Here is a 15,704-nt window from a genome sequence, read left to right as displayed (position 1 = left end):
TTGAGGAAACAGGGGCTGCCTCAATTGTCTAATACAGTAAACACTAGGAAAACAGCTAGAAGACCTTGAGGATAGACACCAAAATTTAGTTTAACAAGACTAGAGAGCTTTCTGGACTCCTGGCAAGAAGATACTTTCTCCTTGTAGGTACAAGCTCACTTAACACCACTAACTCCAAGGCCTTGCTCAGCTACAAAACCCAGCTAATCAGAGTTTAAATTAGCTTTCCTATATCTCCCAGGTAAACTCTGTCTGCACCCCTGCAAAACACAGTACTGTTTTCTCCTGTATTTCCAAACAATCTCTCACCATAGGTATTTGTCCTGCAACTTCTCTCAGTGCTGTGCACATGGCTGTAAACTGCACAGCCACACCAAATGGTCAGGGGCAGAACTGAATGCACAGAAGTGTTGGCTGTGTATCCTGGGAACAGGAGAAAGTTGTTAGCTCTGCCTCAGCACTTCTAGTCCTAGCTCCTCTCCCCCTTCATCCAAAAACTAGACCTAAAAGGAAGAAATATTTCCAGGATCCAGCTTCAGCTTCTGCCACCACGGCCTGATGGGTCTCTGCCCAGCCAGCCCCTAATCATAGTTGTTATTCACATTCATTTCGGGGACATGCTGCAATGCCTGGAGTGCTATCCTTCCACGGGGAGGGCAAACCAAAGCTGCTGTGGGAATTTAGCAGCTGCCCAGAGGACAGATAACAACAGGATGTCATTTATCCTCAGCAGCAGGGTTGGAGGTCTTGCCGAAGCAGTTAGAGGTCAAAATTAGTTACCAGGCAATGGCTGCTTAGTGATTCATGCGAAATTAATCGTGACCTCAGCCAAAGGGACTGCGGAGAATTGTTCACGTGGCACTAAGGCACTAATTAGCACTGCCACTGGATGGCTCCATGCAGGTCACAGCCGGGGCTGGATCACACGGTGAATTACCCCATCCCACTAATGACGCCAGTGCTAATGAAGTGAAAGTTTGCTCCCATGGAAAACTTCAGTCAGAAATTACTGCCTTATCTGATAAAACTGCAAGAGGGAATGAGGGCTCTGCCCCCTCCATGAGCGTAAGCCGGTGCCTGACCAGAGAGGGAAAGCAGGAACCCATCCCAGGAGCTGGACCCTTTACTGCCAATCACTCCTTAAATCAGTCCTTCCTCTTATGTATTTTAATCCCCAAAAGGCACAGTTTTTGTCCTGAAGGATGGGAGGAAGCAGAGAACAAGCAATGTGTGGGATTAGTAGTGAGTGCATAGCAAAGGTGTAAGATTTGGTGCCACTGTCCAAACACATCCAGACTGAGCTTCCTCACTTGCTGACCACAGTGTGGCAGAGTGAAGATGAGAGCAAGGGCTGTGTCTGTTTTTCACTACATTAGAAAGACTTTCAAGAAAAGTTTGTAGTTTGACAATGCAATTCCCTTGGAAAAAAAAGTTCTTGTGTTGGATGTATGCAAACATGTTATAAGTAAAAACACACCACTGCTTCTATTCTGCATTAAACTTCATTACAATCTCATTTTTAGATATTAAAAAATTCAGATTTATTTCGAGAAATCAGAAAACTCAAATTCTCCGCCCAGTCCAAATCATTTCAAACCATTGAAGCCCAGGAGTACCCAAGGAGACAGACTGTAGCAGCTTGTATTTTCTTATTTGATGGCATGGGGAGAAGATAGAGAAGACAAATTCCTGAGAACATCTCAGCTTTGGAGAAAGTGTGATCCTAGAGCAGCTAGGCAAGAGCCAAGAGCACCTGAAGTCCAAGTCTGGATTAGGAAGCAGAAGCGATGGCTGTGGCTGTACCATGGGATGCAGCAGAACATGGGGATGATGGGCAGGTAGTATGCTGGCAAATCCTGGCCAGAAGACTGTACAGCCTGCTCTGGAGGCCCACATCCATTTCATTCCAGTAGAAACCTTTTCTTCAGATCTTATTTATTTATTTATGTATTAAACTTCCTAAGATTTGACTTGGCAGAGAGAAAAAGGGACTTGGCAGAGAGAAAAGCAACATTTCCCAGTAGGGTAACTTTAAGCCAGCCAGTAAAACTTGATATGAGTTCTTAATCTTCAAGACTTTTGTTGACATCACAAGCTGTGAAAGTGGAGCCAATGATCAGGGGAGCTAAAGTTTGGATTACACTAAGTGCTCTCTTTTTGTTTTTCTTTCCAAGCTATTATTGCTTTTAGTGAAAACTAAAGAATTAAAAGAATTCTAAGGGCATGGGGAGTTGCATCTTTAAATAACAACAGCAGTATGGGACGACTTTGGATTTCAAGTCAGTCCAAAAGCAAAGGCAGAATTAAAAAGCAAGCCAGAGGTACAGAGCTGGACTAAAAAGACTGCAAGACTTATGCAAAAGCAGTACCTAGCCAAATACAAGGGATGAGATCCTGCAATGTTTAACACAGCCTAAGCAAAGACATTCTTTCTCTATTACTCCAGAGGAACAAGGAATACACAAGATGGGGCAGAATGGCACCATTTGCCAGCAAAAGTGCTCATACCATATGGCACTACTGCCCATTGTGCCATCAGCTGCAGTAATGCAGCAGCCTGGATGGTGACAACCTTCACCCTCCTGTAGGTTCTGGAGAGCCCAAGGCTCCCCAGCTCCATGCAGGGAGGAAATGATCTGGAAGTGCTGCTGTCCTAGAGAGGAATGCAATTTTGTGGTCATTGCCCTAGAGTGCAGGTCTGCAGTTAAGCCACTGCCTAAATTAAGGCTCTGGGACTCCAGGTACCTAGCTGAGGCAAGAGGTCCCCAAACCTGCTGACTTTTCAGATTTATTCTAGTAAGATCAACCTTTTGAAAAGCTGAAAAGCTGACTATGCACTGTAAGCAAGATGCAAAGCACTGGGAGTCCAACCCTGCTCTTACTAGTGTCAAATAAGAGTTTTACTGTTGGCTGCAATGGGGTCAGGACAGCATCCTCAGAGCCATGAAGAGGAAACAAGATTACAAAGGCAAACTTTTTAAATCTAAATAAAACAGCAGATGTCAGATCATATATTTCCAAACAAGAGTTACTGAAATCAAGGGTTAAAAGTGCTAGTTCCCAGTTTTGTATGCAGCTCCTTCCAATAGCCCACTTGGACACATCAACTTGCAGTGAAGTTATGGAACTCCAAATCCTTTTACATAGGTTGGGGCAAGTTAGGACCTTAACATTACCTGTTCTTTAATGGTAGGTAAGATACTTTTAACAAGAGAGGAGAGGAAGTGATGAAACTTCACAGCAGGAGTAGCTTTCCATATTTTTCACACTGTTTGCCACCAACCCTAAACACACAGAAGCTATGTCATGAAAGTTCTTACAGCAAAAATGTGATACCATAGAATGAAACACACCTTCTGCTCATTTGCAGAAACAGATGTCCTTGCTGCCTTGCCAGGCTTGACAGAGAAATACAGAGCCTGGAAATCAGTAAATGCTACAAGAAAACTAAATTTTATAGGCCTGACTTCAGTTTGTTGACATGTAACTTAGTGCTTCTCTTGAAAGAGCTCATCAAATATTTCAAAGAGAGCACAGATTTCTTTCATTACTTTTACAGAATAAAACCCACAGAATAAAAACCTATCAGAGTGGGAAGGGCAAGCCTGTGCCATTAAAAGTTTAGACTTTGTTAAATGCTCCATTCTTGCTTGTTTGCCGCTTATGCAGTCAAATGAATGACCCCAGACAGCAGAGTATGCAAACTTGAACCGAGGAGTAAAACAACTGTATCTAATCACAGGTAACAGAAGACTTTTTTCTGACCACTCAAGTAAAACTCTAGGCAAATGCCTATTATGGTTGTCCTCAGTGCTGGCAGGACAGAGAAACAAAAAAGCAAACAGAACTCTCCAAAGTTAATACCAACAGAGAAAGTGTTTTTTCTGCTACAGAAGTGCTCAAGCTCACTTTTTCCTCACTGCTAAGGCTGAAGACAGCTATTCATTCACCTTTTTATGCAACCATATGGGGTCAAATGAGGGTAGCAAAGGCTGAAAAGACGGAGCTAATGTTAGCACTGTATATTTTTATGACCTTTGGTGTGTTTACAGAATACAGAAGCTATTGTCTGGAATACTTTTTCTCCGTGCTGAGGAGGATGGAGCTAGGGAAGAGGATTATGAACAGTTCTCTGTTTGTGCATGACTACTAGAGCCAGCATCTCCACAACGCTTACCCCCAAACCAACTTAAGAGCAGACAAGAATTGTAAAATACACACCAATATGCGATGATGAATGGGAAAGCAACATTACATTTACCAAAAAAAAAAAAAAAGGCAACAAAATAATTCAAGCCTTCTGCTTGAATTTTGACCATTTTAGAGCCCACACAATTCTATCCTTTCATATTCTGGACAACTCCTGGTAAATACAACATAAAACAACTGAAATAATAGTGCTTTTAGTGCAGCAACTCAGTTCTATACTTTTTCTTTCTTCATCATACGGGAAAAGTTACTATAGAAGAGCCGTTCCTATTCCTTGGCCATAGAGGTTCTTTATCACTTTCATCAGCCATATCCAAAGCTGAGTGAGGAAATGTTGCTTTTACAAGCTCTTTGGACACAGGTGTTGTAATTGAATGCTCACCCTAGTGCAGTCTGTTTTGGTGGAAAAGTATTCTCAGGTCATAGAAAGGCCCCATAAACATGGAAAGGATAGATTTATACATGTTTATATGTTCTGTATTTTTCTAGCCATTTAAGAGATAGATTGGTATATAGCTTAAGCAAACTTTCTTCTACCTACAACAATTCCAAGGCACTTCAATGACTGCTTTCCTTTCTGTTTTAGTTATTTGAACTGGAAACTTCTGAAAGCAGGGAAGGTTTCTCCAGGGGCTTGAGGAGTTTTTGGCAGGATGTTTGCACAGCAGATTTCCCACCTGGACTCCCTCTAAGTATGATATTGCCAGATAGTAGCACTACATTATCACTGTTGCTACTACACACACAAAAAACCCAACAAAAAACAAAAAAACCAAAAAAAAATCTTTTTTTTTTTCCCCTCATGCTGCAGTACTCTGATCAAAACCATGAAAAAAAAATAATTTTAAAACCCAAAAATCTCCTGACCATCAACTCAAACCCATCTTTCCATTAGAGGTTTTCCTGCCTTTTCAGCTTTTGTACAGCAAGCAGATGATACAGGCTTAAGGGCCTCAAATCTAGAAATAAACTAATAGAATAGAGCAACATATCAACCTTCACTGTATTAAATCAAAACTTTAAGAGAAAAAGGACGAGAGTCAAATCCTATGCTGACTTTTCTTGCAATAAAATATCACTGGTCAGACAGGTCCCTCTAACTTTAGCATATTTACTGCCTGCTGGCACTGTGCATCTGCAGCCTCTAGAGAAGAAGGTCCCAGACACAGCCCCATGGGGCTCCCCATGACTGGGCACCAGAGGAAGGCAGTGTGCCCAGCCTCCCACAGAACAGCGAGAGGTTGTTTGCTTCATCTTTTTCTGGCACACTCAGCTTCCAAAAAAACCTTGAAAACCCAGTTTTCCAGAAAACCCTTCCAAGACAAACCCTCTTCTATCTCTAGTTCCTCTCCAAATACCCTCCCCAGTTCTATACAAACTTTATACACTTTAGAAATGTATTTGCCTGGTCAGAATCTGCTCAATAGACAAGCATGTGTGGACAGGAGTTCTTAGACTAAAAAGAGCAGGATACTGGTGACCATGAACATGTTGTACTTTGTCAAAGAAATTGTTTTGGTTCCTCTACCAAGGCACCATTTCACATGTTAAAGAAAAAAAAAAATAGTCTCACACCAATCCATGCTGCTTCTCTTCCAATTTAGTCCCTTTAATAGATGCTATAAAGTATCCACTCCTGAGGGAAAAACCCACCAGTATACATTTTTGGCAGTCCATAGCAGGCCAATTATCTGCAACCCCCTGACTTCTAACCAATGCCTCAGACTCTACAAATGCCATCATTAATTCTGTGAATATCAGACCACTCTTAAAATTTTGGTATTCAAATAAGCAACTTCTCTTTGCATTGCTTCAGACCATACGAGTACTAGAAAAACAAAACCAAGAACCAGCTTTCCAAAAATCCCCAAACACAATTGTGAGGAAAAGAACAGATATTAGGTTTGGAAAATTCTGTTTGGGAAGGAGAATTTAAAGATATTTCCACAAGCTTGAATGTTCCCAAGAGTCAGTTTTGTAGCATGATGTCAGTGCTCTGAACAAGTTAGCAAGCTGGCTGGAGAGAAAGAGGATGTAAACACTCTATAAAAGCTCAGACAGTCTCTCTGACACAGTGCTCAGAAAGGAGCTGTCACACCACCTCACGTTGTTCGTATTATTAACTTTTTTCACCTCTTCTTCCAGGCAATTGGCCACTGCCTTCACACACCATCACATGTACATATCCCACATATCTCAGCAGCTACATGGGGCATAAGGAGACTGAGCTCTGTAACACTTCTCTAGAGCTGCCCTGGAGTTGACCTGGGGCTTGGTCATTAGTAGGCAGGAGAAGTTGAAGCACCACCAAATATTCCTTAACTGGTTGATCAGAGCTGGTCCTTGAGTAACAAGAAGGTTGATTTTTCTTTCCTCCAAATGAGCTGTGCTTCTTAGTGCTGTTTAGAAGGAGCCTTCCTGGAGCTGGGACTGAAGTTCTAACTCTGGCTGCTCCCCGGCCAAGTTAGCCCAGAGCAGGGGGCCAGAACATATTTAGGCTGTGCTTCCAGCTCACCAAAGGCAACAGCTGCTCTGGGGAGTATTCTGGATACAAAGGTCTGAGTATGTAAACCATCAACCAGAGTGATTTATATCAATGTAAGAGTACCACAACTGTCCACTGCTGGATCTTTAACACAGACCAGGGGCTAGAAGTTTTGCCATTCTGAGATCTAATTCCTACATGCACTGATTTTAGCAGCATCCTGGCTTGCCAGACCTGTAATTGCATCACTTTTGGAAACGGCTCTTTATTATAGGACTAGAAGCAGACAAAGAGGTCTGAGACCTAAAGAAAAGCCAGATAGACAAAATCAATTCACATTTCATTGTTATTTGAACCCTAGTAAATACAGCCTAAGAACAAGGGAAATCTGGATGAAGTCCAGTGGATTCTTTGGCCTGAATCAGTGCTGTACTAGAAGCTGAGACAAGAAGAAAAGACTTTAAACAATGCTTGCATCCTCTCCATCTGCAGACTAACCCAACACAGCCACAGGTCCTGGACATGCTTAAACAGCTCAAAAATCTGTTTTGAAAGAGGCATGAGAACACTCTTATGACACTGCACAATCTGTCTACACACATCCTCCTGACTGCATTCGGACCTCCAGCCTTTCTGTGTCGCCCAGGCTCAGTGTGTTGGTGGACCTACACATAAAATAAGCCTCTAAGCACCCTGCCCCTCTGAGCATCAATGTCAAAGTCTTCCTTACTGTCTTTTGCCAGGCACAACTTCCCACCCATCACCTCCCTGCTCCCACCCTTTGCTTTGCAGTGTTTTCTCTCACCTCTAACCTTCAGTTTCTCTTCCTTCATCAAAACTGATTTAAAACCTTCCTTCTAAAATTAAAACTCTGTTTACAATATTTTGATTTAAATGTTAAGACTAAGGTTTTAAGCATTTTGTATGTGCACTGACTAACTAAAACCAAGAATGCTTACATTGGCACTGGTTTACACCTTCAAAAAGTCACGTTCAGACTGCTATCAGACAGGTCATCTGTCAAACCTCCACACACCTCCCTTAACTGTGTCTTTAAGGACTTGAGATTTTTGTTTTTCCTATGCAGCACTGGTTGTTCAAAGAGATTTATAAATGATAGAATTTTATTAGAGCTGAATAATGCTTGAAACATTGAAAAACCAAAGGGACTAACATTATTTTCCAACTATATTTTTACAGCCAAAATAAAGGCTTTTAGGAAACATAAAACTGAAATTGTCAAGAACAAATTATTCTTAAAATGACCAGAACAGCCGTCTTTTAATGTTCTTAAATAATAATGTATTGCAAAGAAACCAGCAAACTCATGTGATCACCAGAAATAACTACAGTAGATCTCTAGCTCAATCTTCCTGGAAGAGCAGCACATACCTTCCCAGTTAGTAACTCACAAACATTACCATGTATTTCCAGCATGTAAGACCATAGGGCAGCCCTTCTCTTCCATTCCCTGTCACTAAGGCCCACCAGCACTAACCAGCAGATTTCCTGGTTGCCTGAGCTCAGTCAATCAGCTGTGTCCCAACCTGAGTCCATATGAAAAATATTTGTCTTTAGTCTTGCCAGTGTTGCACGTGGGCCATAACAGCATAGACAAGACCTGTTGCAAAAGGAAATAGTTTTAGAAATGGCTTCTTCTTGCCTTCAGTGTCTCATGTACATCTTTGGACATTGTCTTGTAATATCCTGGAATGCTGGAGGGTTTCCACTTACCAAAGTCTTCTTTATGACATAACCCATTACAGGACAGGAATGCAGGCCCCCAACATAAACTATACCTCCCAACTTTAACCACAGCAATGAGAGAGAAACAACATCTCAGTTTCTCTTTTATATACTCTCACAGTGAATAGGCATCGTGTGTTATTCAAGATTTTAATTGTTAAGCAGTTGACTGTTAAATCCCACCAGGACTGGAATATTTTTTTACTTTCTGAAGGGTCATGAAATGGAAGCAAAAATATCTTTTAGTAGTCCCAGAGTAATCTTGTTGCCTTCAAGCAAGTACTTGATGCATTCATCAAGAATGCATTTGGAGATGCATTCATTTTTTTCTCAAAAGAATTAAGGTTAAACTATGATATGAATCTCTTTGCAGACTCTTATTATTTTGGTCAGAGTGCCCATATCAAAATTATCAACCCACAGGTAGGTAGAAATTTCATTTGAGGAAAGCTGGCTGTCTAATCCTGCAACAGTATGGGGGTTATGGGATGCTTAGAGCAAGCACCTCGTGATGGACAAAAGGCAGATTAGCCAGGCCTAAGCTAACATGGTCCTGGAGAATACTACGCTGAGTCACAAGGGGAGGTGGACAAGAAAAGTGGGATGCATCAACACCCTAGTGACATCCATCCTTGTTGTGACCTACTGGTACAAGATCAGAGGATGATGATGGAAGAAGAGATATTTTTATTTCCAGTCTGACAGAGCAATTCTGTTTTCTGATGTCCAAAGTGGGAGATTTGATGTTTGGTAAGAAGCAGCTTCAGCATCACAAGGCACTTTCCCGGGCTGGTAGGTTCAAAGGAAAAATGTGACTGGCCAGGCTCAAAAGTGTTGTTCAGTCATGGCTGATAAGCATGTGCTTTATGGCACCTGTCCTGAAAATGGGGTCTTTCACCTTTCAGAACATGCTGAGGGACCACCTACAGCGGGGAGACATGGGACAGGCCATCTTCCTGTTTACTATGGAAGTAAAGAACAATGACAATTTGGAACTGCAGGTAACTGTAAAATATATTTTAGTCTGAACTTTGCTTACTTTCAATAGGCCAAGGAAGCATTGACAGGTTAGTTTTATTAAGCCTACAAACCCTTAGAACAGATTAGTTACAACAATACAGTAACAACAGTTGTTTTTTTTTTTACTGATATTTCTTCCTTCCTTTCCTTTAACTTCTCATTTCCAAGTCCCTCTTTTCCCCCATTACATAGAATTCTCTTTGGTAAAAAGTTCAAGTTATTTACATTTCAAAAAAAATGGAAATTGTACTCTTTTTTTCAGCTAGTTAGAGCTACATTAGATTCTAAATGCCTCTCACACAGTGCCTGACCTCCTCATTCCCAAGAAAGTGCTTCAGTTTTAGTGAAGGAGAACCATTGTGCATAAAGCAGATGACTAGTACTGAGAATACTTGATTGTTTTCCAGCTTCTGCCATGTGCTTCTTGAGTGTTTTCCAGGAATTTATTTTACTTTGCTGTGCTCAGATCCCCACGTATGAAATGGAAATAATATCATCCAACAACATGATATGAAAACCAGATATTATCATTATTGCTAAACCAAAGGAAACACTCATCACTTGGTTTTGTGGTTTTAATGCCTAAAAGTAAACAAGACTATATACCTCTTCCAACAGAAAATAAAATAAGTAAATGCACTTCATTCACAGCATTATTTTCCCACATGGGATTAAGAACTACATTTAAAAAATCAGAGTGAGAGACATTACTTATCATAATGTAGGAAGCCCACACAGATATGGCTTCATCACAGTGATCTTAGCACCGTGAGCCATCTTTACACAGACAAATGAAGTCCATAAGCAATCACCGTGCTTTGTTAGTGAATAGAGGCTCACAGAATCTGGTTCCTTGGGGCACTCTAGAGAAAGCAAGCATCAAGACAGCAGATAAGGAAAAATTATCATTTTCCAGTGACACAAACCAAAGTCATCAATGAACACATTCATTGATAGAGGCGATTTAAAAAAAAAATAAAAATACGGTGTTTCCTGAAGAATTTGATCCTCCTCAGTGACAAAAAAACCTGCATGCCAATACAGTTTTATAGAACACATATACTACTGCTTGCTATCTTTTTGTCCCAGGACAGCTAAAAGGTTCATCTTAGGAGCAGCATTTACTAAATATTTAGCTTTTTTTAGAATGGACTTCCATTTCACTGGTGAGCAAAAATTTCCTTTATATGGGATACATCTTCTGTCACCATGGCTAGTACTTCACATTGTCAGAGAAGAGCTTTAAGTTCCACTTAGAAACTTAAAACGTATATATAACTTATGGAAAAAATAGCAATACAAGGGAAAAAAAAATATTTCCATGAGAGCATGATGTGGAGTTTCCTGTAATAGAGTGCTCTTTCAAATCCAGCAGAAGGTAGTGGATCTCTTCAGCATTCACTTGGCTGCTAGACATGTAAAGATGAAGCATGCAGGAGCACAAAACTAATCAGTGTATTCCGATAGACATACAGGAATGACACATTTCCTATGGATATCTGGACATAGACAACACTTTTACTGCCTGGGACAGCCAGACTGATTCACCTGATTTTTCTGTGTGTGCAATCCACACATTCCAGGCCTTCTAGGGCTCCTGCAGGACTGGACTGCTGTGATTCCACAGGTCCCATCGTCTCCTGGCAGTGCCAAACTGTGCTTTGAAGACCGTTCTGCTCAGAGCTGCTCACAGCCCGATCCAGAGCTGCCAAGCTCCCTCTACTAAAAGTCAGAGTGCATGAGGGATGCACACGGAAAACAGGATTACGTGTTTAAAATAAAATAAAAAATTAAAAAAAAAAAATTTAAAAAAAAAAAAAAAAAAAAAAAAGAAAAAAAAAAAAGAGGGTGAAGCATGCAGGCCATCTGTCCAGGGCTGCGTTTGCCTGCCCTGCAGATACAGGGATCCCCTGGGCGCGCTGTGAGCACCCGAAACGCGCGAATTTTTCCAGCCCGGCAGGTTCCGGCGGGGCAGCCGCGGGCCAGCGCTGCCCCCCAGCGCTCAGCCCCGGCCAGAGGCGCCTCCCAGACCCTGCCCGTCCTTGCTGGGAGCAGAACCACAGGTAAGGATACACAGAGAGCTGTATGCTCACAGGTCGGGAGATATTCCTATAGTGTACCTATAGAGCTATATCTATATCAAAGAACTGCGGGCATTCTATCATTCTATGAATATATTTATAGCAATATATAGTTTTTTATTATATATACATATCCGCTCCCCTGTACAAGTTAATATTTACCCTTGTTCCACACAAAAGCATCTTTACATACATACAGTGCATTTGTACTTTTTTTTTGGTTTTAGATATCAGCACATGGGACAAACAATACAGCAATTAATGCACAAGGGTAGTGCTAGGTGTGATGAAGAAATATTGACAATTCAAAGAATTCTCATATCTATGACAAACTAAGGTTCTGATACGATAAAGATGGTGCTTTACATCCCCATTTCATTTTCACAGCAGAGTTCCCTATCAACAAGGAACATCTTGCTCTGTAAATACATGCTCTCTCCCTCTTCTCTCCCTCCTCTCTTACTCTTCACCTAAGATTTTATGATTACTTTTATTCCCAGCTTTCCAAAAGATACAAACCAGACTTTTATACACAGCAAGAAAGTCATAATTAAAGCTTGACACTCCCTTTAGCTAGGGGTTTGTGTTCCTGAGTCACATTTTCCTCCATAAAACTCTTGCGAGAACTTTAAAGCACTCCTAAAACACTTCCCAAAAAACAATTGCAAGAGTTGTGCTGGTAACAGCAAAAGCACACTGGAAATGCCTTCTGTCTTCTGGCTCCATAGGCACTCTTTAGAAAAATCCCATTAAGGATTATAACTGGATGTGACACTGCTGCTTGAGAGTGGGCATACGGGTACTAGTGTCACTTGTAGATTAACACCAGTTTCACACTGTATTTCATATTCACCCTGACCATATTTACAGAGATTGACATTTTTTTCAGGCCATGGGGAAAAGTGCTTTGCCTTCTGCCCTTCCCCGACTCACCTCCATCCTCATGTGCAGAATCCTACAGTGGCGAGCATCTACAACCATTTTCCACAGACGTGACCTAAAGTGTGGAGATTTACTTTAGTTATTTTGAATATAATCCTTATATATTCTCTCCAGACAGGATTAACCAGAAATTTGCCATGTCTTGGCTGGGCTCCAGTGCCTCTGACACAAAACTGCATCCCCACCAGCTCTGTAAAAGGATGTAGTCTGCCAGGATTTTCCCTGAGCCTTCAGAAAGATCTCATACCAGATCTTAGGGATGACTCAGCAAACAATCCTTACCTCTCCTAAATCCCCTCACAGAAAGGAAGCCAGTCCAGAGGCCTAAATAACAAAGACAAAACCCTCAGAAACCATGCAGTAATAGAGACTCATGGAAAACCCAGACACTTGGAAAAAGTAGAAGAGCTGGAAGAGAAGAAGCAGTGCAAGGAGTTAGCCAAGTCACAGTGTTGAAAAGATAAGCTGCTCCAGGAAGAAGACAGTGTTCTCTGTGAGCAGGCAGAGCAAATTGTACTTTCCCTCTGATTTAATTAGGGCAAAGAACAACTTCAGGGATCCCTCAGACTTGTTTCTTTAATTAGGAGATTAAACAACAAAGTATATGGACAGCTGCTTTGATATCCTATAGTAATTTGAAGATGCTTACATCACAAACTGCATTAAAACAAGGACATGTAACACGGTGTGTGACATTTTAAAATAAACATATTTGGGTTATTATTTATGTACTTCTTAATTTTGTCTGTATTCAAATATCTAGACCAGAACATCTGATGCTTTAAGTTTATCCAAATAAGTAAAAAAATGTCCTGGTTTATGTATTGCCCAAATACAGTGAAAGAATTTTCCGAGTAGAGCTAAATATGCTGGTATACACTGTATCCTCACAAGGAACATGAGTCAACAGAAAAACTAGCTTTATTGCTTTATTTTTAAAGTAAAATGATCTCCTAATACTTCCTTAGTTGTTTAGACACACTGGGTTCTGTAATACAAAGCAAAAGAATTTTAAACTTTGAATGCTGCCTCTAATACAGTAACAACCCAAAACCAATTTATCTAAAGCAGGATTTGGGATTTTGCTATTAAAGGGCTGGAGTCTAGTCACACTAGAAACATAATGGCCTGCCACAGTTCAGTAAGACAACATGCTAATCCCTTGGACTTTCTTCAGTTAATTTTGGAAACCACTCTGCCATTTATAATGCAGCACTTTGTCTTCACATACGCATTTTCTGCTACAGACAGCAGTATTTAATACTTTTTGACACTCCCATCACTCTAGCAGCTGTTTTATTTTGGTTTTGATACTGCCTGTGGAAAATACGACATTTTAAAGTAAAAAGAAAGAAGAAAAAAGAGAGGAAACAAGTGCAGAACAATGAGAGACTTTGCACTCATGTGAAGGCAGCTCCACCAGCATGGAAATAGATGGACCAGCAGATGTGAAATCAAGGGAGGCTTTCCGGTGTTTGCTGAATCATTTCTTCCTTTGTTATCACTACAAGGCTTCCTGTCAGCAAGTCAATAGTGCATTCAGAGCACAGCTAAAAGGCCAGATCCTATTCACTAAGGAGCCCCAATTAGCCATGTGATGTCAAGGGACCTTTTCACATCTAACACAGTAACATTGTATCAAAATAAAGATTATCTACTTCCAAAGTTGGAGGAGGGAAAGCAAACTGGAGCACACCCATGCACCGCTATTGGGGCTTGTAACAGATTTTTACACTGTGCATGTCAAGATTTGTTCTGTTCTCACATTTTTCTTGATCAAATAAGCATTATTCAGCAGGGTTTCCTTGGTTTTATTTTAAAGGAAGAGAACACAAGTTACATGCAAGCCCTTTAAGAGAATGAATATGCGAGTTTACTGAGAATAAGATGGACTGAATTTAAAAGTGTAAAAGCCACCCTGTCTTTGGGGTCACTGAATGAGGATTTCCAGATAACCATGACTGAAAACCCGTTCTGACCTGTTCTGTGTAAACTGCCTTAATTGACCCTCAGTAGCATAGGCAGAAAAAGAGATGGGGAGGTGCTCTGGCTTAAGGGTTATAGAAAAATTAGGCAGGCATTACATATTTTCTGTTTTCTCTGACAGCTGAACTTTTGCACAAAGACTCAGCAATTGGTGGCTAACTAACTCAAGTGACCACCTCTGCCTCTTACCTGAGCACTGGTCCTACTCTAGAGCAGCCTGAAGCTTATGACGCCAGAGATCTGACACCTGCACCCAACACGGTCCTGGGGGCAGCCTGATCCCTGTAAGAGACAACTACACACCAAAGAAAAAGTGCAGATTTGTAACTAAATGTCCAACTCCTGCTACTCCTACAATGACTCTTTTTCTCCATGAGAAGAAGAAACCATCTCTCAAGATGACAAACCTGTCTATAAATATCTGCAGGGAAAAGGGAGTAACACTGGTTTTGCAAATTCCCATATACAAAGCTCAAACTCTACAAGGAGGGCTTCCATGTAATTCATAGCATAGCTGCAGCTCTGTTCCAAAAGGAGGTTACTGAAACAAGGCCTATAGAGCATCTTTTTTATTATTAAGATTATGTTTGATAACTGAACATTAACTGTATTTTAACAGATATGAAGTTTTGCTTGAATTAAGCTAGTTTCTCTAAACTTCTCCTATATTGTAATGAACTAGGTACCTCTACAGAAATATTAATAACTTTCTATATCACACTTTCACTATTTTCGTGGAGATTTCAACAAAACAACTCAAGACTCCAGGAAATTTTATCTTACAGGTAACAGAATTCAGTTTGGTTAAAAGCAATGTCACCTTTAAAAATAGATCAATAATTCCATGTGAAATGCTCTGTTTTACATTAGGGACCAATAATTTTTCTCAGGTAATTTTTACTCCTCTTAATTTACAGCTTACTATGAAGGGGCTTAAATTTCCTTACATGCAACTCTAGACAGTCCCACCTCAGCTTTTAGAGATGACAGACCTTGACAAGTACACAGAGTACATAGACAGTTTGAGCAATGCAAGCTACTAAAAACCCCTGAACCTTAGTATAAAAGCCTACTCTACTATATCAAGTCCCTATAGGAATCTAAACTGTAAGAACTAATCAGTATTTTTTTTACTTGTCACACAAGCCACATACTGATTAAACTACACAAGAGATAGCTCACTAAAGGCACAAGGGTTTTTTTCTTTTTCTACCTTGAGTACAAATTCTTTCCCT

Source organism: Pseudopodoces humilis, chromosome 3 (genome assembly GCF_049639895.1).
Source record: "Pseudopodoces humilis isolate 2021_Gansu_Grassland_sample_001 chromosome 3, ASM4963989v1, whole genome shotgun sequence".
NCBI classification, from domain to species: domain Eukaryota; kingdom Metazoa; phylum Chordata; class Aves; order Passeriformes; family Paridae; genus Pseudopodoces; species Pseudopodoces humilis.
Note: the sequence above shows the minus strand (reverse complement) of the source record.